Here is a 23568-nt window from a genome sequence, read left to right on the forward strand (position 1 = left end):
TATTAAATACTTTATTAGTTAAGGAAAAAAAAACACATTAACATAAATTCTTTCTTCTCTTAAAACAAGAAGCATATAACTGTACAACATTAGCTCGCAAGCATCTGCATGCATATGTTGTAGCATACAAAACGACGATTTGTTTGACAATATAGGTTTTTACATACGAATCAACATATATTTAATCCGCAAACCTCCCTAAGGAGTGTTTATTTATTGGCCACTTTCCATTTCATAAAGAAAGCAACTTAAGCTGCACGGTTGCTTACGTGCAATTTTGGCTTATTTGACTTAGCCAAGCATTGTTGTCAGCCTTTTTTTTTTTAATTTTATTTTTATCTTGCAGTCATTATTTTTAATAATAATTTAAAATAAAATAGATTATTTATTTATTTTATTAATAATTTATTAATAAATTCAAATTTAAAATCTAAACTCAAATTAAAAAGCACAATTACATTTTCTTGCAGTTATTATTTTTAATAATAGTTTAAAATAAAATAGATTCATTTATTTATTTTATTAATAAATTTAAATTTAAAAAATAAACTCAAATTAAAAATACAATTACATTTTCTTATAAATATATTATAATATGGAAAAATCATTTATATCACTTATCCGTTACAAAAAAAATTATTACAAAACATTAAGCTAATAATTTAATAATTTCACACTTTTCTTATTTAACTCACTAACATTATTAACCACTGTTAATACACAGTAATAATTCCCAATTTCCCATTTTAAATGAAGATTAAAGGTTGGAATGATTTTGGAGACATATTCAACATGTAGATCTTTTAGGCAAAACGATAGTGTTTCACGAATGGATAATCTAAACTCTTTATCATGTTGTGATATTATATCTTAATTTTTATATAATATTATACAAAATGACTTTTGAACATGTATATTATTTTAATAAAATTTATAAAGAAAAATATTATATTTATTTGTAAATTTCGAAGGAATTAATTTTATTATGAATTAAAATAAATAAATTGAAATAATATTTTATTAAATTAATTAAAATAATTTTAAAATAAATAATGGTTAAATATTTAAAAATAAATATTTATAGCTGAATTTATAATTCTTGATGAGTATTTTTATTTTGGAACAGGGTTTTATAATTTTAATTTAATTATCAATAGTTATTAAGTGGATGTTAGCAATTTAATTTTCATGGAATATTTTAAAATATTTTTAGTAAGGGTGTTTTGTTTAGGCACTCCATGATGTAAATGTCACCAGTTCAAAACTATGTGAGAAAAAAATCCATCCATGTTAAGGGTTGATGTTCTCCAGGATAGGTGTGATCCATGGGTGATTTTGATGGTTTAGATACCCCTGGGTCACGACTACTCAAGCCATGGATTAGGCATACCATTCATCTTAGGACTCACGTTGCCACAAAAAAAATTAGTAATAATCACAGATGAAAGGTTGAGATTTATTTTTAAAGTAATCCTACTCTTTCTACCATTTTAATTAAAGGGATGTCATATGACCTATGTTATATGAATATTAGTAGTAATCATGTTCTTTTCTACCATTTTAATTAAAATGATGTCATATGAATCTATGTCAGATGAATATTAGTTATGGTTTTTGGGTATTGGTATTAGAAAGTCATCATATTGACCCATAACACTGTAAAAATGCCTATTTACAAGTTAAGAATCTTCATGATAAAGAGGGGATGAATCTCCATAATTAAGAATTTTGTTACATGTTTTTTTAAAAGTACATATGTTTAACTCATATATTAATTATTTTTATAATCTTTTTTTCAAATAAAAGTGAGTAAATATTGTATTAAATCCATGTTTGGTCGCAACAAATATTCAGGAACTTCATTAAATTTCAATAATTTTCTTCCATGGGATCTTCCACTAAGGTACTGACTAAATTCATGGGAGACAAATCCCAGTAATTTCCACAAAACTACAATTGAGTCCTTCTACATGTTTATAAGAGTAAATTTACATATTTCAAGCGTAAGAGTATACAAAAATAGTACATTGAGTTAGTTGAGAGGCTTTTTAAACAAAGCGTTCACGTGGAGTTGGGATCCTTAAGTCAAGTTAGCATATGTTTCATGTTCTCGCTTTTCTTTATTGGAATTCCTGCCTCTTGTGAGAGGTGGTTCCACTGTATTTGAGGAGAGGGATTTTTCAGTGCTGCCTCTCATTCATGATTTTGCATGAGCTTCTCTAACTATCATAACTTTTTGGTAAATCTTTGGGATAGATCTCTTCATCTCCACAAGTCTGGAGGGTTTCAATGCCAATGTTATTCCCTCAAAAGTATAACTCTGAATTTGGAGAGGCGACCCGTGAAGGAGCTTGCACTGCATTCTCTACCGACATTTCTGTATTTCCCTGACACTCAATTGGGGTTTTATCCAAAGGGGTATTTCCATCTTGTTCTGGATCTTGAAGAGCCTCGAAAGAATTTTTGTTGAAGGAAGGTTCTAGCACGAGATCTGCTTTGGCAGATTTTTTTGAGGTTGCAACTTTGTTTTGTCGATTCCTTCTTTGCTTTTGTGCTAGTTGGAAACTAGCCTCTTTAGAAATAAGGGCTTGGGCTTGCTTGTCCTTTTTTTGTTGGGGGTGGTTTTTGGCAAAGTTCCCATGAGTATGACATTCATTGCACTTGAAAGGAATCCACTCATTGTCTAATTCCTGGAAATGGCTCAATTCTTATAGATTTATCTCTGGGGCCTCCAATAAACCTTCATTGAGCCTTACCTCAATACATATTCCATCATAAGAAAATTGACCTCCTTGTGGTTCGCTTTATCCAGATAACGACCAAGCTTGTTTCCTATGTCTTTTAGTCCATAACACCCCAAAACAAACCCCCCCGCTCCCCCCAAGAAAAGATGAAGAGGGAGGTGTGGCAATCGAAACCACACCAACATGACAGTAATCTCAAAATCTGGACTGAAATCCAGAGTCCATGGAGTGATGAAGATGCCTCTAGACCCCATGAAATATGATCCTAACATGAAAATAAAATCTGTTTCCATTTTGTTGAGAAGAAAAAAGACATAAAAGTCTCTACCTACTACAAATAAAGTTAATTTACCATAAATCTTGGGGGCCTATTGTTCCACGATCTTGGTTTCAATAGCTTTTGGATTCGACCACAAGCCCATAAACTTACTAACAAACATTTTTTTTTAGAGAGCTAAAGCTCTCTTGCATGTATATGAAGGAGAGAGTTCCACTACAAGGATCTTAACTAATTTCTTCCCAACTCTTTTTGGGGGAGAAAAGGACCTTTGTGGTTTTTGTGCCTGCAACATGGCTCTTAAGGAAACCACTTCCTCCATGGCATGGTGAATAGAAACAAATTTTCCAACAAAGGGAGTCTTGCTCCAAATCTACAATGCCTCCCACAATACAAGCTCAAATTGATGTCCCTAGGCCTGCAATATCACGCCTATCAAGAAACGAGCTTGAACAAACTATACATCCCACTGAAGCAACAACGTTAGTTTCCAAGGAATCTTGATCTGCAGAAACTAGTTTCCAATGACCACACACATCCAACGAGCCGACCAACGAACCACGATTCAGTCTTCGAATCTATGAAAAGCCTTCGGATATGAACTTAAAGAGTTGCAATAGCTAGGGAAACCCTAGCCGCCGAGAACTAGGAACCACAGAGCTCATTTCTTGATAATATTTTTTTTATAATACTTATTAATAATAATCAAATTAAAATACAATTATATTTTAATTAAATTTTATGTTTATTTAATTTTAAATTTTTTAAAGCAATATAAAATGTCTTGCAAAATAAATACTTTGATGTCTATTAATGTTTATCAAACATTTAATTTATATAACTGAATTAGTTATTTTTTTATTTTATTTTGTAAACAATGTAGTGCTCTCTATATTTACTTTTTGAAATTTTTTTACAAACATGTTCTCCGGTCAGTCACCTGCCTGAAGGAAACTAGGTGACCACTAGTTAGCATTATACCTACTCCAAAATTTGAATAAGTTCATTACACACCACCTACTTCTCGAGAGATTATCCCTATATTCTTTAAAAAACATAACAAAATTGCTTCTTTTTTGCATTTTAACTACATTCAAAGACAAAAGACAAAGTAAACTAATCCTCATCAGAGGATGCTATCTTAATTGAAACCTTTGCTCCAAAACTTAGCTCCTTCACCCCAGGACCTGGTAGCTCATGTCCCTAGAACAATTTCAACTTTATTTCTGATAGAGTCTGCTCAATTCGGCCCAATGCAGGATTATTCCTGTAGGTTTGAATCTGGATTGTCGCAAGGTCTTTCAGAATTTCCATTCGAACAGGGTCTGGCTCCTTTCTTATTTCCTTCTTATCTAAGACTTCCCCTTCCATGTGTTCCTGATGAAGTGTCATGGCGCGGGCTACAACATGTTTCATGATCCAATATTGTTGCAGAGTCCTTTTGAAGAGTGATTGATGGCCGTTTCTGGTCCCCGGGTCCTGCAGCATGCCTTCCCACTCATCCATGGGGAAGTCTCTGCACCTAAGGTTATTTCGCAGATCTCTCTCCCAGCTCCAGATTTGTTCTCTTACCTCCTTCGGATTACCCTCCATAAAGGAGTCAATGATTCTCTTCATTTGTGCTCCGTCCGGTTGCCGACCCCTTTTCTTCCCTACGTTGTTGGTGCCTTGTTCTTTTTTAATTGTCCTCTTACTACGCCTAGGAGCCATTCTTCTTCTCGTCTGCTCCTTAGCTCTCTCTGCTTGTAGTTGTGCATTCTGGATTGCGATTACACCCTTTCCTAGGGTTAGACCGATCATAGAGTGAGTACAAGTGTAAGTATTAGTAATTGAATTTGCATTTTCATCCTGGGTTTTCCTACCCCCCTCTTCTTGGTCCTGCTCCAACATTTTCTTCCTCTCTAAGGTTCCTCCCTCTGGTTTCCTTCCTATTTATGAAAAACAATAGCTTCCTTTGTTCTTTTGGCTTTGGGGTGTCCTTGTTTACCCCAACTTACGTTATGCATTCTAAAAAACTTTTCGTTGGTTGAGTGCCCAGTCTTTCTCAAGGGGTCACCCCTCGCACTAATTGGTTTTCATACCCCTTTCCCAGTGTTGGTTTTCTCGGAATTAGATGCCATTTCATGGCTTGTAACAGTTTCCCCCCTCACCAAGAGGTGCCACTCATTCCTCCCAGGATTTTGGGTTTTCCCTTTCCCACTGTCGTTATTCCATACAACATGCATACTGCCTGGTCTGTTATTTACTAAGGCATCAATTCTACTAAGAGCGTTTTGCAAAATTGGACCATGCGCATCCTTTCTCTCCCTCACCTTACCCATACTCTTCCCCTTCTTTCTGGCCATGGCCCCCAAGGGTTCTTCACTGTCACATTCTTTCTTATCTCTATAAATTCTACCATAATTTCTATTGTTAACCCAGAGCTGCATAACTATCTTTATGCTTACTCTATAATTTAATCTGGTTATTTCTTCACAGGATTGAGGATGAGATTTCACATACCCATTTACCTTCCTTCGCTTCGCTGTCTCCTTCGGCTCTCGTTTGCTACCTATTTTTTCACTCTCGCCACCTTTCTTCTTACGCGTCCGCATGCAAAGTGTAAGATTTTCCTTTTCCTTTGGCTTTATCCCATTGCTATTTTCCTTTCGTAAATTTACCACCAGTTTTCCACCCTTCCCTCCTGTCTTGGCCTGCTTCCCTTCCCATCTGCCTTGGGATGCTACCCAAATGTCCTGTCCTCCGTCCTTCATTTAATACTTTCCTCTCCTCGCTGCTCTTGCCGTTCGTTTGCTAACTCCGTTCTGCCATTTGGCACTATTCTGTTGCCCATCCTCGAACTCGTTGTCCTGTCCTCTCTTCTTCCATACCTTTCCATCTCTGCCCCCGATATTTCCAGGCCTGTCCTCCCTCTACCCCCCTTCGTCATCCTACTCCTCTCTGTCCTTTTGTCTGTCCTTTGCTATTCCATGTCAGACCTGTTCTGTCCCACTTGCTCCTGCCTTTGTCCTTCGTCCCTCTCGTCCACTCCAAGCGACTTCTCTAGACACTCACTTTGGCGCCTGTCTTCTTCTGCTGCCTAAATTACATGTCTCATTTCTTCTTTCTGGTAAATTTCCTCCACGCTCGCGTCCAACTGCTGCTCTCTATTATGGAATCCCCAATTCACAAGGAGGTTCGCCAGGGCATTCCCTTTCCTCTTCACATGGGATGGTATAATGTATGTGACCTTCCTTACCTGCTAACTGATTTCGGTTATTATCCATGTTGTCCGCCAACTTTTGCTCTGTTTTTCGGTTGGTATTCCTTCCTGGAGTTGTTTAATTGTTTCTATCACCAACATCGAGTCGCCTTTGATGTGTAGACTTTGGTATCCTTCCCTAATCGCTATTGTTATTCCCCTGTTTAGCGCGTGGAATTCCGCCTCGTTGTTAGTGGCAATCCCACAGTTCATTGCGTAGTCTCGTCTAATCTCCCCTTCATCATTTCTGAATATCCCTCCTATGCCAGCGTCCCCTAGGTTACCTTTTGCCGTGCCATCAAAGTTCAGCTTAGTGAAGCCCTGTGGTGGTTTCCTATAGATTTCTTCAGCTCTTGAATTGCCTACCTTGTGTTCCTTCCCTGTCCTCTTTGTATTTTTTACTTTGATTTGTAGGCGGTTCATAATGCGGGTCTCGGTTGCCTCTAATCTTCTTCGATCCAATTTTCAAGAATTACTGTTTCTCTTATGTTCTTCATGGTTTGGCTCCATATTTCTTCTTTGTCTTTTTTTTCTTCTCCGAATATAACCCAGTTTCGTGCCTTCCATAGATTCCATAGGAGGAAACCAATGGACAGATTCCAGGCACGCTTCAGTATAGTGTTGTGACATGGCTTGCTGCTCCAATTTTCTATTGTTGCTTTTATACTACCTATGTTCCTTTCAGTGATCTCGAAAAGCTGGTGGTGGTTCTGCCACAGGTTGTTGCTAATGCTACAGGAGTTTACAATGTGATCCATGGTTTCTTCTTGGGTTTGGCATAGGGCACAACACGAGCGTCCGAGCATCCCCTTCCTTCTCAGTTGGTCCCCGGTCAAGGCGCACTCGTGCATCACTGTCTAGGTAAAAAATGCCACTTTTGGCCAAGTTTTTAACTGCCATATTCTGTTCCCTTTTTTTATCTCTGGATTTCTGATTCTTCCTGCCTTGATATGATATCCTTCTAAGATAGTAAACATGCATTTTATGCGTTTACCCCATCTTATTATATCTGGTCCTTTAATTGCGATTTTCCTTGTTGCCATTTCATTTTGGTAATTTGTCCATTGTTCTGTTTCTGGTGCTTCGGGCCAGTCGCTCTTCATCTTCCATTTTCTCCAGTAACCATCCTATTCAAGGAGCCAATAATTTCTGACGGCATCTTCCTCTACTTGTGTGGTGTACTGTTGGATGTCTCAGATCGAAGGTTCTTGATTCAAGGCTCCTCTCTGTTGCCATGCCTCCTGCCAGAAGGGTGCTTTGTCCCCCTCTCTGGTTTCCCAAAAACTGTGGTTTCTTATCAAGTCCCTGTTACAACTGGCAAGGTTCCATATGGTTGAACCTTTCTTTTCTTGTTGGGTTTGGAGTTTGCCTTCGGGTGACCTTGCCAGCCCATATTGCTTTCCCCATAATAATTTCCATAAATCTGCCCCTTCCTGAATCCACCTCCACCATAATTTTTCTCCCATGACTTGGTTTAATATGTAGGGATCTATCAGGCCTAAGCCCCCTTTTGCAATTGATTTTCTTAGCCATGTTCATGAGAGCAAGGCCCATTATTTGGTTTTGCTTGGATGTTGCCAAAGGAAGTTTTTTAAAATTTCCACCATTTTCTGGCAAATGGTCTTAGGGATCGGTTGACTAGCCCTCTAATAAACTGGCATAGCCTGGAGGACTGACTTCAATAGGATGAGATGACTTGATATATTGAGTGTTCTAAACGTCCAATTGTCCATTTTTTTTTGAATTTTCCCTATCAATCCTTTCCAATTCACAATTTTGCTCTGCTAGTCACTTAGTTGTACTCCCAGGTATTTAGTTGGGAGCTTGCCAATTCTTAACCCCATGGTTCTCGCTAAGAATTATTGGGCCACCATTGGGGTGTTAAAGAAGAATATCTCTATTTTATCCTTATTTACCTCTCTTCCTGATGCATTTGTGAGTTCTGCTAGGATTTCAACCAGTTTCTTTGCTTCTTTAAGATTTGCTTGATTGCAAATCATTACATCATCTACAAATTGTTGATGTGTAAGAGTTAATTCTTCCCCCAATATTCTGAGACCTTTAAGATCCCCGATGCTTACTCTTGCTTTAATTAATCTGCCTAAGCCATCAGCTACTATTATAAATAGGAATGGTGATAGTGCGTCTCCCTGTCTGAGTCCACGGGATGGCTTAAAAGTGTCTGTTGGGGTTCCATTCAGTAGTATTGACATTCTTGGGGTGGATATCATGGACATTATCCATGCTATCCATCTGTCATCAAAACCATATGCTTTTAGGATTCTTTGTAGGTACTCCCAGCTAAGTTTGTCATAGGCTTTAGCTAAGTCAAGTTTAATCATCATTCCTTTAGTTCACAACTTCTTTAATGAATGTATTGCCTCTTGAGCGACTATGACCCCATCCACTATCTGTCTTCCTTTTACAAACCCTGTTTGTTCTTTTGCTATTAGCTCTGGGAGAATTGGTTGTAATCTTTTTACCATTATGGTGGCTAGAATCTTATAGATTACATTACATAGGGCTATTGGTCTAAAGCCATGTGGCTCCTTAGCCTTTTCTACCTTTGGAATTAATGCTATAAAAGTTGCATTCCATGCTGGATGCATTCTTTTATTACATATTGATTCTTCCACTGCGTCTACAATGTATTGTTTCATGAAACTCCATGTTTCTTGGAAGAACTCTGCTGTAAATCCATCTAGGCCTGGGGCTTTGTTTTTTTCCAATGTCTTTACTGTATCCTCTACCTCTTTCTCAGTAATTACCCTTAGGAGAGCCATGTTTTGCTTCTTGTTTACCTTTTTAGGAATGTGTTGACTTATTTTTTCTATCTGCTCTTCTCTATTGCTTTGTGTCTTCGTCAATATGCCTTTGAAGTGCTGTATCAGTAAATTTTCCGTTTCCTCCTTCTGAGTTACCCTGTTACCTTGGGTATTTTTTAGGGAGAAAATTTTGTTCTACTGCCTGTGTTGCTGCATGGCTCTATGGAAGGATTTTGTATTCCTTTCACCCTCTTTCAACCATTGAACTCTTGACTTTTGCCTCCATAGAATTTCCTCTTGTTTTCTTCTTTCCTCCCTTCTTGTTAGCACCCCTCCTTCTTCCTACGCTAACTCCTCTGTTCTCCCATCTTCTGTTATTTTCTGCTGTATCCTTGTCATTTCTGTTTTGAGATTCTCTTGGTCCTTTAAAATGTTGCCAAATTCTTCTTTGTTCCAGTACTTGATTTTTCCTTTTAGCTCATTTAATCTCAGTTGGAATGTGTGCATCTTGTTCTTTCCTTTTATTTCCCTTTCACTGTTTTGCCACCATTTTTCCATCTTTTCTATGATGGTTGGATCTCGTAGCCAAAAGGCTTCAAACCGGAACGGTTTGTGCTGGTTTTGAGTATTCATGACAATTTCTAGCTTTATCGACCAATGGTCTGATCCTTGGCATGGTAGTATAGTTGCTTCGTATAATATGTCTTTCCCAAGAAAGTGTTATGTTGCTAGAAACCTATCCAATATGGAAGCTATCTGTCTACTGCCTCCTCTTTGGTTATTCCAAGTGTATTTTCCATTGATGGTGTTTATATCCATCATTTTTAGTGTTGCCTGGGTTTCCCTCAATCTTTCCATGTCTGCATCCTCCCATTGTAGGCCATCCTTCTTTTCCTCAATGGAGGTGATCATATTGAAATCCCCCACTATCACCCACATTTTTTCTATGTGCATGTTGCCCAATCATTGCAGCTGTGTTAGGAAGGCCTCTCTTTCCACCAGTATGTGTGGCCCATAAACCGCCGAAACTAAGAACCACTCTCTCTGTCCTATCAATCTGAATCTCCCTGAGAGGATCCTCTTCATTCCTATCCAGTGGTTTGCAATAACTTCTGCAGGGTTCCACAAAAATGCAATACCACCTGCACTTCCTTTTGCATCTAGTGTCATGCATTTATAGGTAGGTTTGATTTTATTTAGAATCTCCTCCATTTTTCCCCCCGTTATTTTTGTTTCTTGAAGCATCATAATTTGGGGTTTTTCTTTTTTGATCCTTTCTACCAGGTACCTTTGCTTACCCTTGTTGTTAAGCCCCCTGATATTCCATGATGTGATTATCATTGGGCAGGTTGGTTGGTTTGGTGGAAGAGCGCTGAGAGCGGTACTGCTCTTCCCATATTAACTAACATTTCTCCCATTACTTGTATTGATTTCTGGAGATTCTTTCTTCCTTGTTTTTTTCCTCCTCTTCCTTTACTTTGTTGTTCTTGGCTGTTATCATGTTGTATTCCTAACTGCCCATTCATGCCTGTAGTTCCTTGCTCCTGTTTTTCTTTATATTTTTTGAAGATTTCCTTGTATAATTTTTTATCCTCTTCTGGGATAAACCTCTCATCCAGGTTCCTCCATTTGTCCAATAATTTCCTTAGAATTTCTTCTTCTATTGTTGAGTCTTCCCCTTTACCCATATCTATTTCCATTATTTCGTTCTCCTCTTTATCCTCCTTTTCTTTTCTCCCCTTTTCCCCTGTTTCTCTTTAGGTTTTCTGTTTGGTATTGTTTGCCTCTTGATTTATTCTTCCTTCCCGTTCTTTCTCCTCTTGGTAGTCCATGCCTCATGTTTCTTCGTCTTCTTCTTCTACCTGCAGTATTTCAAACCTGTTCACCTCTTTTTCTCTAACTGGCTGCTCTTTTCTTCCTTCCCTAGGGGTGTCCTTTGCAGGTCTTTTCCTAGTTTTAATCTCTTGAAACCCTTCATTATCTTTTGTGTTTTTCCTTTGTTTCTTAGTCTTTCTTTCCTCCTCTTCTGCATTTAAGGGACATTCCTTGTAGAGGTGCCCATATTCATGGAATTTTTTGCATCTAAAAGGTATATGTTCGTAATCTAGAGCCTGCTGCCATACCTCTTTGTGGTATTCTAGTTCTATTGCTCTTGGTATGGGATTCACAATGTTCATGTATACGTAGATTCTTGCATAGGAGGTATATCTTCCTTTCTTAGTTGATTCCGCTATTTAAACAAAGCTACCTATGGAATTTCCTTTTCCTTCCAAGATTTCTGGGTCCCAAAAATCCATAGGTAACCCAAACAGTCTAACCCATACTGGTGTTGCTAGGAATTTCTCTTTTTCTGGGTTGTAACATTGCTCCCAATATCTCATAAATAAACCTGCATTGTTATGTAAATATGGGCCATTTTCAAAACCTTTTTCTTTGTCTTGCAGGTTAGAGAATATTACTGTGAAGAATCAGCATGTGGCTAGCTTCAGCTCAATGTGGCCGCGTGGTTGCCATTTCTGCTGGATCCTTCTTGTCAGGTCTTTCTCAGTCGGCCAGACACTGATAAAATTGCATATCAATGCATGGTCTTTCATGTAACTTCGGTAACACTCGAGTTTGTTCATAGGGATAACAAATATTAGCCTTTCTGCTGCACATGGTAGGCATTTACCTTTGCTCCCGGCTTGCCATTTTGCTCCAAGGACTGGTCCCGATGTCCTTTTCTCATCCTCCGGTTTACTATTACTTGTTCCTTCACCCACTGTTGCATCTTTGTAAGAGGCGATCTCTCCCATCCTAGTCTCCTCTGCCATTTTTGAGCCTCCTGTCCGCTTTGTTTTTCGTGCTTGTTTGCTTGTTTTCGAGGTTTTCTGTGCCGCCTACCTCATGGCCGCAAGGTCATTAGGGTTGCAGAGCTCCAAGAATCCCTCATCTCTTTAGATATGATGTTCTATACTTCATGTATAACTAAATTAGTTATGAATCGTTTTATCATTTTCTATTTAATTTTTAATTAAATTGTTTTATAAAACTCTTTTAACCCTTTAATTTAAAAAAAACTAAGAACCCTAATCTTATTTAATAACCTTTGATCATATATATATAAAAAGCCGATAAGTCTATATAGAGGCCAAGTGAGGAAATGGATAAGATGTTTTCGAATACATCTTATAGTGTTTTATTTATTTTAATAATATTGATTCAAGTGTTTCATTTTTTTTTACATTTAAATAGGTGCAAATGTTAAATTTTTATATTAAAATGGATGTAATGGGTGAAATACATGGATTATGCATTTGTCAAGTGTGTTTTTGATAATGGCATTTAGTGGACGATTCATAATCATGGTGTAATGAATTGGTCTGTTGTTGGCGATTGGAGTACCAAGTTGTTCTTGGATTTCTTATTTAAGGTAGTTGAGTTTTTTTAAGAAACATATATTTTTTATTTAGCCAATCTGGATTGAAAGCCATAACTTTTTATAACTTTTTACATCTGTAACATATTTTTCTTTTTTGACTTTCCAAATTTTCCAAAAGGAAATATTCTTTTAGATTAACATCTACAAACTACAATTTTTATTTGATTGATTTTATAGATCCTCCAAAAGATTCTTAAAATTTATACATACTTACAAAACATAAGATAAATCTATAAAAAAATAAACTATCCAACAACGTTTATCCTAGGGAAGGAGTGCCTTCACTGCTTAGGGTACGAGGTCTAGAGTGAGGAGGAGGAGCAACCTTCGAGGTCGCTAGTCACTCTTGAATCTACCTCTGCTTGTTGGGTTGACGATGCATTCTGCATGTCATCATATTCTTCAAATATCTCTTTCAAAACCCCAATTTCCTTTGCTTAAGAGGAATTTGTCAAGTCATCCACCTTAGCAATCAAAAGGTTGTAGGTCGACTGTAGTCATTCCAACTTGGTTTATAGTAGACTTAACTTTTGGTTCAACAGAGTAAAGTGTGCCTTGATTCATATAGAATCATGTCTGCTTGCCTTGAAATAAGAGTGGTAATAAATTCCATATCAGTGGCTAGTTGGGAAATATGATAAACAATATCCTCTTTATCTATGCATGGATGTTGCTCCATTGCAGAACCCTGCCCATAGAAAATCCTTTCTTTCATGCAAAGATAAACTTAAAATTGCAATACAGAGAGGAGAGGGGCACACATCCACCATTTATAACCCCAAATTTCCATTATACTTCATCCACCAGCCCACTCAAGATCTTCAATTTAGTAACTCTCCTTATGTGATTCCTAAACAAAATGATCCATTACAAAGTTAAGATTGATATAGTCTGCTATAGTAGCATTTAATTCCGAAATTCACATTCATGCTGGGATAACTCAATATTCCATGCCGTTAATCTAGTCTTTAAATTTTGATGCATCACCCTCCATCTGCCTAGGCTCACACTACCCCATGCATGAGACGTCCAAGATCGTCCCTTGTTTAAATTAAAGAGTCGTTGATTCATAAAGAGAAGGATTAAGATAATTAATCATTTATTTGTAATGACTATCTAGGTGTTCTCTCATTGACAAAATTTCTCTAAGAAAAGGTTATAACTATTCATCATCATCAGTATCATCCAATTACCATAATCCTAGTCAATAACTTCGACACATGGTAAATCAATAACATCAACAAGTTACCATAATTCTGGTCAGTACCTCTAACCTATGGTGTATCATCACCATAAGCCTAGTCGGTACTCCTGATACATGGTACACTATTAGCATCAACTAGTCACCATAATTTCGGTCCATCTAATGCATGGTAAACAAACTAGTCTTGGTTCACCATCATTCGAGTCAATATCTTTGACGTATGGTGAATCTCCAAAGGCCACACTCTACCAATGTTATCAGAATTGAACCGGTGATCGAACCAAATTTACGAAAAATACATAAAATATTCATATTTTAAAGAAAAACATATACATTCATGTGCATCCATATGAACTCGAACCAGTTATACACAAATATGCAAACGTTCTCATTTACATAGCATGTAAGGGTGAACATAACCAAAATAGAATTGACTGCAATCCATCTTTGAACCAAAAATACATCCACAAATAGGCTTTAGATGGTCTCTAGCATCAAAAAGAAATCATGCTACAATGTGTGTGAGAAACCCATTTATGTTATCGAATTTTAAGGAATAGTTAGAAGCATCCCTAAATACTTGTTTAACAATATTACACTCTTTATCATACCAAGGATTGGTTATTCTATTTTTCTTTTGACACATCACCTTAAGAGAGAAATACTAATGAAGGTAGAGAGTATTGTCATAAATTTATATTAGAGGCTCTTCAATAACCCTTATTTCTTAGGAGATTAAATTTGGTATTTAATTCCATTAAAAAAATAAATTTTATCTTTATCGAAGATCAAGTGCTTTTGACTATCAAAATTCTCTTCAGTGAGGATTTTATGCATGACAAAGTTTAAAGATAGGGTTAAAGGTCCATGATAAGAGGCATGCTCATGGTCATTTAAGATGTTGAAGTTTACTAATTTTTTGTATACAAGGATATCGAATATCACACAATCAATAACACTATTGCCAATCCTATGAATACAAGTAATTTGGTTGGGGTTTAACCACTTCATTAGACCATGCCAAATTATTAGATCTTGAGAACTATAGAGTTTGATTAGCTAGGTACCAAACAAATTCTCAATCAAGCCTTCATAGTTTCTTTTGCATCCACTAGGAAAAATAAGGTCCTCATCTAGCCATAGAGGACTAGGCTTGGAATCTTTCCTTAAAATGGTAACTTAATTAAGTTTTATAGTATTGAAGTATCCTAGCAAGAGGATAATGCCTTCGTTTCTTAGACTAAATATATTGTTCTAAGTCATTGTAAGTACAATGTTTATCTAGAGTTTTTATCATAAAACATAAAATTAATAGGAAACAATAACATATTGCTATATAAATCTTCTTAGCGTAATACATGAAAATATCCATCCACATGCACTAAATGAAAGGGTATTCTTTGTGAAGCCTAATGTTAGGAAACATGTTCCTTTTTATGTAAAAAGCTATGCCTCTAATCCTTCGGAAATATGATTTCTTGTTCTATACGAAACATACAAGAGATCCTTTTATTAGAGACCTTAGATTGTCCATGCTCCCTAGTTTCAATAAGCCATACAATATCAATTTCACTTTAGATCCAACTTAACATATGCCTTTTGCTCCATGGAAATCTATAACAATTTCAAAAAAGGATCTTAAGTGTCTCAAATTCCTATTTTCTATTATCCTTTGGTTTCCATCCCTAATAATAAATTTTCTATTGCTAATTGTTATTAATTTTCCTTCATTAATTTTTTATCCTTTTGCACTTGGTATTCTAGAAAGAGGTTTTCATTTATAATTATTTCTAGCCCTTTTAGACTTATATTTTTAATGACTATACCATAATTATGGTCATTAATAATTTTTGTAACATTACTTAACTTACCTTTATGCTCAATTATTTTACCCATTGATCTAGATGGCTCCAGACACACTCAGAATTCAACAGTGGCTATGGAAAAGATAAAAAATCAAACTCCTCATATTGAAGTGCAATCAAGACTAGATCGTAGTGCTCATCGCCCTTATTCCAATGGTGTTAACGACACTCAAATCCGAGTTCGTATGCTTAAGTTATAGCTAGTCAAGGTTTTGGTCAAACTTGGCCAAGTGACAATCTTAACAAGGCAAAAATTTGGCAGAATCCTGGTGCACGAAATCTAGCCACCGAAAATGGTGAATTTGTTGAATCATTAATTTGTCGAGTGACCCTTGAAATCGACGAATTTTTTGTTTGTTTAGTTTATCATAAAAATCAAAACAAATAATAAAAAAAAGTGTGGGTGAGGCCCGCCCACCCCAATGGTCAATATATGTTTATGTAATAAAAGGGAGCATGCTGAAGTGGGCAGACCTACCACCTAACCCATCACACAACCCTAGAGCCAACACATAACCACCATGTTATATTTAATGCAGTGGCAGACCCACCAACCGTAACAGTATGCCACATATGTTCCGGTGGGGGTCGAACTGCCCAACTTAATAGTCGCCCGGTCTGCTGGCGGAACAACACCTAACCAAATTACAACATATGTTGAACTACCATATTGTGACAATGTTGACCGCCATCAACGCATATGTTACCATGCACCATACTATAAAACACCGACAATTAAACATTGCCAATTGTTGCTGCGTTATATTGTAAACCCCACGATTGAGTCACAAACACTGACTACATTATGTAACTTCGAACCTAATTATCATAAACTGCTGAAAATATATGTTAAAAAAACATGCCAAGTTTGATATGTGGTCGGGGGGCGGGGGGTTGGAACCGTCGACCTCCCCTGTGATATTTAGCCGCACAACTGACATGCCACGATAGTGAGCTTGGAAGCTCCACTCGAAAACATTACTTAAACCCTCATTTTTCCATTCAAATAGAGACATAGGAGCATGTACATGTGGAACCACAAGCAAACTAGATGCAACAGAACTAGGAGCTAGGGTATCATGGAGATGCCAGAAAGATTCCCTTAGAGGGCGAGTGGTGCCAGTGTCAAAATTTGACAAGTTGATAATCATTTTTGAACATTTTCTCTCTAGGAGTCCAATCGCGTGGTCTGTTTCCCCATTTGAGCAACAAAAATTCAGGTGTCCAACAACAAGGAATCTTGAGGAATCTAAAAGATTCCCTTGGAGGCTAATTTTTGACAGAGACAAAATGATACCGACTTTATAGTCATCTTTCACAGAATTTCGAAGGGAGTGCAATGGTGTGCTAAGAATATTCATCTGAGCAACGGATTTTTCGGCCATCTTCAAGAAGGATTCTTTTAGGGAATCTTAAAGATTCCCGAGGGTCCATAATTTGATGGTGTTAGAAAGGGGAAAAGTTTATAGTCATTTGACATGATTTCATGCCACAAATTCAATGGCATAGTCCATTTCATCAGTTGAGATTTTCATTTTTTGGACATCCCCGAAAGTGGAGGTAAATGATGCAGTGATGCCATGTTTTTCTCTTGATTTTCTTAGATGATGTTTTTGTAGTTGAGATCCCTTATTACCATTATGTTGAGGGATACTTGATGCCACATCTTGTGATATTTTATTAGATTGTCATGCTGAAGGAATGCCCATTTGGGTGAGAGTTCCTATAGAGAGAAAGTCTCGTGGAGAGACATGCCATTCTCATTGAGGGAATTTTCCCACATGAGTGAGAGTTCATGAGAATGCCTAGTGGAGAGACATGCCACTCTGGTTGAGGGAAATTATAGAGAAGCTGGAAGAGTCAATTGATTTGAAATCTTGTATGTTTGTCTTATGAGATAACTCCATCTCCCATGCTTTGACCAACCTCTAGACATTTTCTTCCAAGGAAACTTTTTGCCATACCTATACATATGGATTTAAATGGTTACTACATCTCTAAAATCATATCAAACTCTAGAACTAAATGGTAGAAGACAAACAGATTTAGAATGAAAATACAAAAGAAAACCTTAGTTTGGCCTTCTTCAAATAACTTGTTGACCTGATCATAAGAGGGTGGAGCTCCATGCCTCCATGCTATATGCTTCTCAGCCTCCCCATACATATGAAGACGATAAGGATCCAATTCAACTTGTGCTGCTATTGTTGCTGCTACTTCCTCATGAGATGCAGTAGACATCCTGATTTGTTGGTTGGTCAAATAAGAGAAGATGAGATGGGGATGTTTGAGCTCCCATTATTGACACAACCCAAGATTTAAAAGCCCAACGAACCAGAAATAGGTTAGGTTTGTCGGTCAGTCCTCTCACGTTTTACACCCTATTCCTTTTCTAAATTCCTTTTTCCTTTACCATGCAGAATCATGGTGAAGTCATCAAAATCATCATTCATTAAATCAGTGTTGGACACGTTCAAATCGAGGCAATTAATGATTGGGTAGGTTAAATCGCACTATGTGACTATATCAAATATACTAGCTAAACGTTTTGGCTCATTTTGAAGTATATTTTTGAGTGTATTTAAAAAAAAATATGGTAGATATTTATTATATTTTTCAGTTTGAATCGAATGGTTGGGTTTGAAGTGTGTTATAAAACTGTTTCTGCTTTGCTAAGAGCTTGTCTTCCTCTGACTTAAGGAAATAGGTTAACCGTCCAAGACCCATAAGAATTTGGTAGGAGTGAAAGCTTGCTCCCTTACGGACCAAGCTCGTTGTTCCATTTGGCATGATTTTCCTTGAATAAAAGTAATGAGTTAGCTTGTATTATGGGATAGCAACCAATTACGGCTGTCCTCATTGTTGGTTTGACAACTGAGTTATGATAAGTTTTCCTACTTGTAGAAAAAAAAAAGTTTGAATTGAATTGTGCAACTTGGTAGGTATTTTCTCAGAATTATATTGTTAGATTTCACTTTCCTTAGGAATCAATAAAGATGTACATATTCTACCTTATTCTAAAGTTTAGGGATATACTTTGTCCTAAAATTTAGGGAGGTATATATACTCTACCCCACTTTAGATTTGAATTTACGAGCTCTTAAAATCTAATATGTATTCTTAACCATTAAGCCCACTCAAACTATATATTCTCCATATTTTTCTTAAATTTCTCACCACTTATAAAAAATATTACTAATGTTGTAAATGGTACATCTTGTTGATCTTGAAATTAATATTCAATCTAGACTAAAAGAGAACTACCGAGCATTTTCAACATCTGGGGTTTTCAATTTATCATTACACTAATATCAATGTTGCTTGAAAAAATAAGAAGAAAATGAAAGAGTGAGATAAAGATACATAAAATCGAGAAAGAGAAAAATCATTGTGAAAAATACAGGAATGAGGATTTAATGATGTAGAAAATTGAATGAATAGAGATACAATCATCAATGTTATAATATCGATTTTAGATTGTATAATGTTGATAACATCCATTTTGTTATCTATAACTCAACAACATAGATGTTAGAAAATTTTAGTAAGCCTAGTGCAATTTTTATTCCAATGAAAATAATAAGCATAGTTTTGTGAAAAGAAAGAAACATTATTTGAAATTATCCATTGTTTTAATGAGATTAGTAAATTGTTGAGAAATTTATGTTCAAGTATTAATTAAATATATATTTTTTACATTAAATATTTATTACAATGATAGAGATACCAAAATCACATAGTAAGTGTTCAAATAATAACAAATAGTAAATATCTAGGGTATATGACACATTTAGAGTTACCAACTATGATTTAACATGATATATATCTTTATATAAATGAATATATGAATATAAAAAAGATGACCTCATTGAACATGAAGAAAAAGATATGGATGAATCAACACGTTAGATATCTACCCAGGAATAAAATATGTCAATGTGAAGAAAAAATGTCTATATCATTGAATTAACTTGATGTTTATTGCTTGTTTTTCAAAATGATCATTCAACCACACATTTGTAATTAATATTGTTAACAAGTTTCCAAATTTATTACAATGTATACACATATATAACACATGACGAATTGTAAAGGCAAAAAAAACAAAGGAAATGAAATTATCATTGAATCATACATTTGCAATATAAATATGAAAAATGAAAAATGACCTCATTGAATATGAAGAAAAAGATATGGATAAATCATGGATGAATCAACACGTTAGATATCCATCCATAAATAAAATATGTCAATGTGAAGAAAAATAATCTATATCATTGTATCCATCCAGAAATAAAATATGTTAATGTGAAGGAAAATGATTTATATCATTGAATTGACTTCATATTTATCCTTTGTTTTTCAAAATTATCATTGAACCATACATTTGTAATTAATATTGATAACAAGTTTTTAATTTTAATTACATAACACATACTGATTGTAAAGGCAAAAAAATTAAATATATTATAAATTTGTCATTAAATCATAATTAAAATTGCTACTAAATTTATAAATTTGTTAATATTTACCTATATAACCCAAAATTAATTAAAAAAATAAATAAATACATTATTATAAAAATAATATTTAAGACATTAAATTTGAGCAATAATATCTACAACACAAAACATATAAAAATTTAAAAAAAAATTAATGTTTTTTATTATTAAAATATATATATAAATATTTTTTATTAAATAATACTTAAAATTGTGCATATATCAACACTTTGGTGGGATTCTTTGAAAATGAGCTATGTAATAAGTTTGATTTTGTGAATAGGTACCCTATATTACGTCAGAGCTAATACGAGTAAACATAATTTTTCATTAATGAATGAATTATTCGTTAGGAATTGTAGCCATTATTTTATGGTTTTATAATATTTTATTTTATGAAATTGATAGAAAATTTTTATTTATTTTTTCTTAAACTTTTGAATTGTCATTTTCTCGTAAAGGTGAACCTTTAAAAAAAATGGGACACTGGCTGCTACTACTTCTAGTATTTTATTGACTTCTGGCGGCTCTCCCTCAAGGTAGAAAATAGGTGTAGATGTAGATAGATTTAAGAGTGAATTCCACACCAAATTAAAACATGTACAATTTGGAGATTAGTACATTAATGTGTTAATTTTCAATATTTAGTTATCTATTCATCATTCTCAAAGAGATTGGTATACCTTCAAAGTGAAGCAAAGAAGTATAAAAAAAAAATATAGATTATATATATTGTAAATGGTCTTATGTTTAATTTAATAAAAGAATTTTGTGTATTGTAAATTGATAAAGTTATTGTTGTTTAATTAATTGTAGTTGATGATAATCTTTTAAATGTATTTTATTTTATAGGTAAAAAAGTAAATGCGACAAAATTGAAGAAAGTTAATGATAAAGATTTTTAAAGATGGAGATAAAGAACATAATTAAAAAGATTGAAGAATAAGTATTCGTTAAAGAGACTATGAAGACACAACTCATAATTATGACTATAAATACATTTAAATTAAGAAGTTCAATAAATTTGATGTAATAGACCAAGAATAAAAAAGTATGCATGAATCAAACATGACGACACAAAGAGAAGTTATGAATGAAGATTTCATAGTCTAAAGGTGAGTTATCATGGAGATATTATTGGGCATGCTGATGGAGATGCCTAAATTGAGTATATAATTATTATTATAATGATGATGATGATGATGATTAACGTCCACTAAGACCAATGTTGTCTATCGGACCTTAAGAAAAGAAGAAGAATCTAATTGCGATTCTTCAAACTCTGATTTCTATGATAAAAAGTAAGGGAAAGAAACGATCCAAAATCACTATAGTTGGGCTAGCTTAGCAAGTCAAGAAGATTGGAAGTGTGGCAGATGTTAGGGAATTGAGAGCAGATGTGAGTAAGAGTCAGGCAGTCTAAAAGGAAGTGCTTTTCATCTTTCACCCTCTTAGTATCACAAATTTGACAGATTCTATCATCCTAGGGAGCCTTGGGAGTAGACCACCGCTTGGTTTCAATTCAAAGCTCATGAGAATTAGTTCCTATTCTAGCAATGTTCATTTTTTTCTTAGTGCTGGTCAAAATAAAGAGACAATTCTGGTTATCAAAGGGTGGGGTTGATCACTTCATTATAGTATCTTAGCTTTGTTTTACCCTGCAGCTCCTTATCATCCCATAACTTATCCTTAAATTTGGAGGTAATAGTATCTTTGACACTATCATTTCTTCCCATGATGATCACCTCCATTAGCCCCCAATGGTTAAGCCAAGACTGGGCATCCTTACGCCATCCACACTTGAGGCGAAGGTGGGGGTTTTGACTAAAGTTAGAAGCAATTTTGGGAAGCCTCTTGGATCCCATGTTGTAAAGATTCTTCTTATAGATCAGATATCTAAACATAGTCGCGCTTTCAATGGGGGAAAGGCCAACTTTGATTAGGAGGATAGGATAGGGAGTATTTCCCTTGATCTTGAGGTCGTATGTTATGAATTGCTTTTGAATCATCTCAATCTTTCTCCATAACTCTCTGGATATACTGTAACCCTAAACTTCACATCCATATAATATAACAAGAGTGATGAGAGTCTCAAAGAGGAACCATATTTTACTCCAAATACAAAGATCGACCAACTTATAATTGTTTTCAAGCTCATAATAAACTTTCCAACCTCTAAGAACCCTTTTCTCAATGTTGTAATTCCAATTGAGTTGACAAGGGCTGTCAATACCCAAATATTTATAAGAAGAAATATGCTCTAAGCAATAGTTATCATAGACATAATTACCATGGGTGATATTTTTGGATTTAATTATCATCACTTTAAGTCTTGTTGGTATTAACTGTCATACCCATCTTGGAGCAGTGGTCATTAAGAGCCTTAAGCTATTTGTCTAAGTCATCATGGATTTTTTCAAGAAGAACAATATCATCATCATAAAGGAGAAGAGTAACGATTATACTAGCAAGGTCGATTCCATTGCAACCCGCAGTTTCCAACCACTCCTCTAGCTTATCGATGTAAATTCCAAAAAGGGTAGGGGATAGGGGACACTCTTTCTTAACCCCAATATTTCATTTAATATCTTTAGACCACCCTTCATTTGTCTTAAGATTGGAAACAACAATCTCGTAGAGGCGAATCACAACAATCCTCAACTTAGGAGGAACCATTATCTCTTAAAGTCTTTCCCAAAGCTTATCCCGAGGAACAACGTCGACTGCTTTTATAAAGTACACAAAACAACAAAAGAGATCAACTTTACTATTGCGACATTCCTTGGCAATAATCTTAAGAGTTACAAGATGGTCGATAGTCGAGTGATGTCTCCTAAAACCAGCTTTGCCTTTAGCTCTTTTACCATGGTTTTCAATCCAAAGTCTAATCTTCTTTTCCAAAATGATCCCATATAGTTTGGCTAGGGTGTGGCTAATCGTAATGGTCTTGTAGCTAGTGGGAATACTTTTGTCCCCATTTTTAAAGATAGGAACAATAGGGCTTTACATCCAAGGCTTATGGAAGCCATGCTTTACTACCAAATTGAGAATCTTGTGGAGATGGGGAATGAGGATAGATCTTCCCATTTTAAAAATATTGGCTTGCTATTCTTCAATATATTTAGCTTTCCCATTAGCAAGCTTATCAATCGCAGACTCAATCTCTTCGAGAGAAAAAATATATTCCTTAATACAAGTGTTTAAGATGGTGCGCATGGTGTCCGGAGAGGCATACAACTTATTAAGATAGTTGTTCCAATTTTCTAAAGGGACCGAATGATTATCTTTTGTTTTACAGACAAGCACATTCTGCCAAAACTTTACGGGCGTAACTTTAGAAAGGTGGAGAAGATGCTCGTCTCTTATTAATATATGACCTATTTTTCCTTTTGATGAGAGCTTTGTGCATACTTATATTTCAGAGCTTTACAATTTCATTAGGAGTGTATTTAATCACTTTCCTGGCAATTTTACAGTCTTTGTCATAATAAGGGTTGGAAGTTTTGTTATTTTGCTTATACGAAACCTCAATAGAGAATTTGTTAATGG

The 23568-nt window shown here is 35.4% G+C and overlaps 1 pseudogene; it reads right to left on the reverse strand.

Annotated features, from left to right (window-relative positions):
• The window catches only part of LOC149157911 (pathogen-related protein pseudogene), a 37617-nt pseudogene extending 19859 nt beyond the window's left edge, over nt 1-17758 (reverse strand).
• Between the last annotated feature and the right edge of the window lie 5810 nt (nt 17759-23568).

The sequence above is a fragment of the Pinus tabuliformis genome, chromosome 5_2, assembly GCF_031772625.1.
Source record: "Pinus tabuliformis cultivar Carrire ecotype Pingquan chromosome 5_2, CPIR1, whole genome shotgun sequence".
NCBI lineage: Eukaryota > Viridiplantae > Streptophyta > Pinopsida > Pinales > Pinaceae > Pinus > Pinus tabuliformis.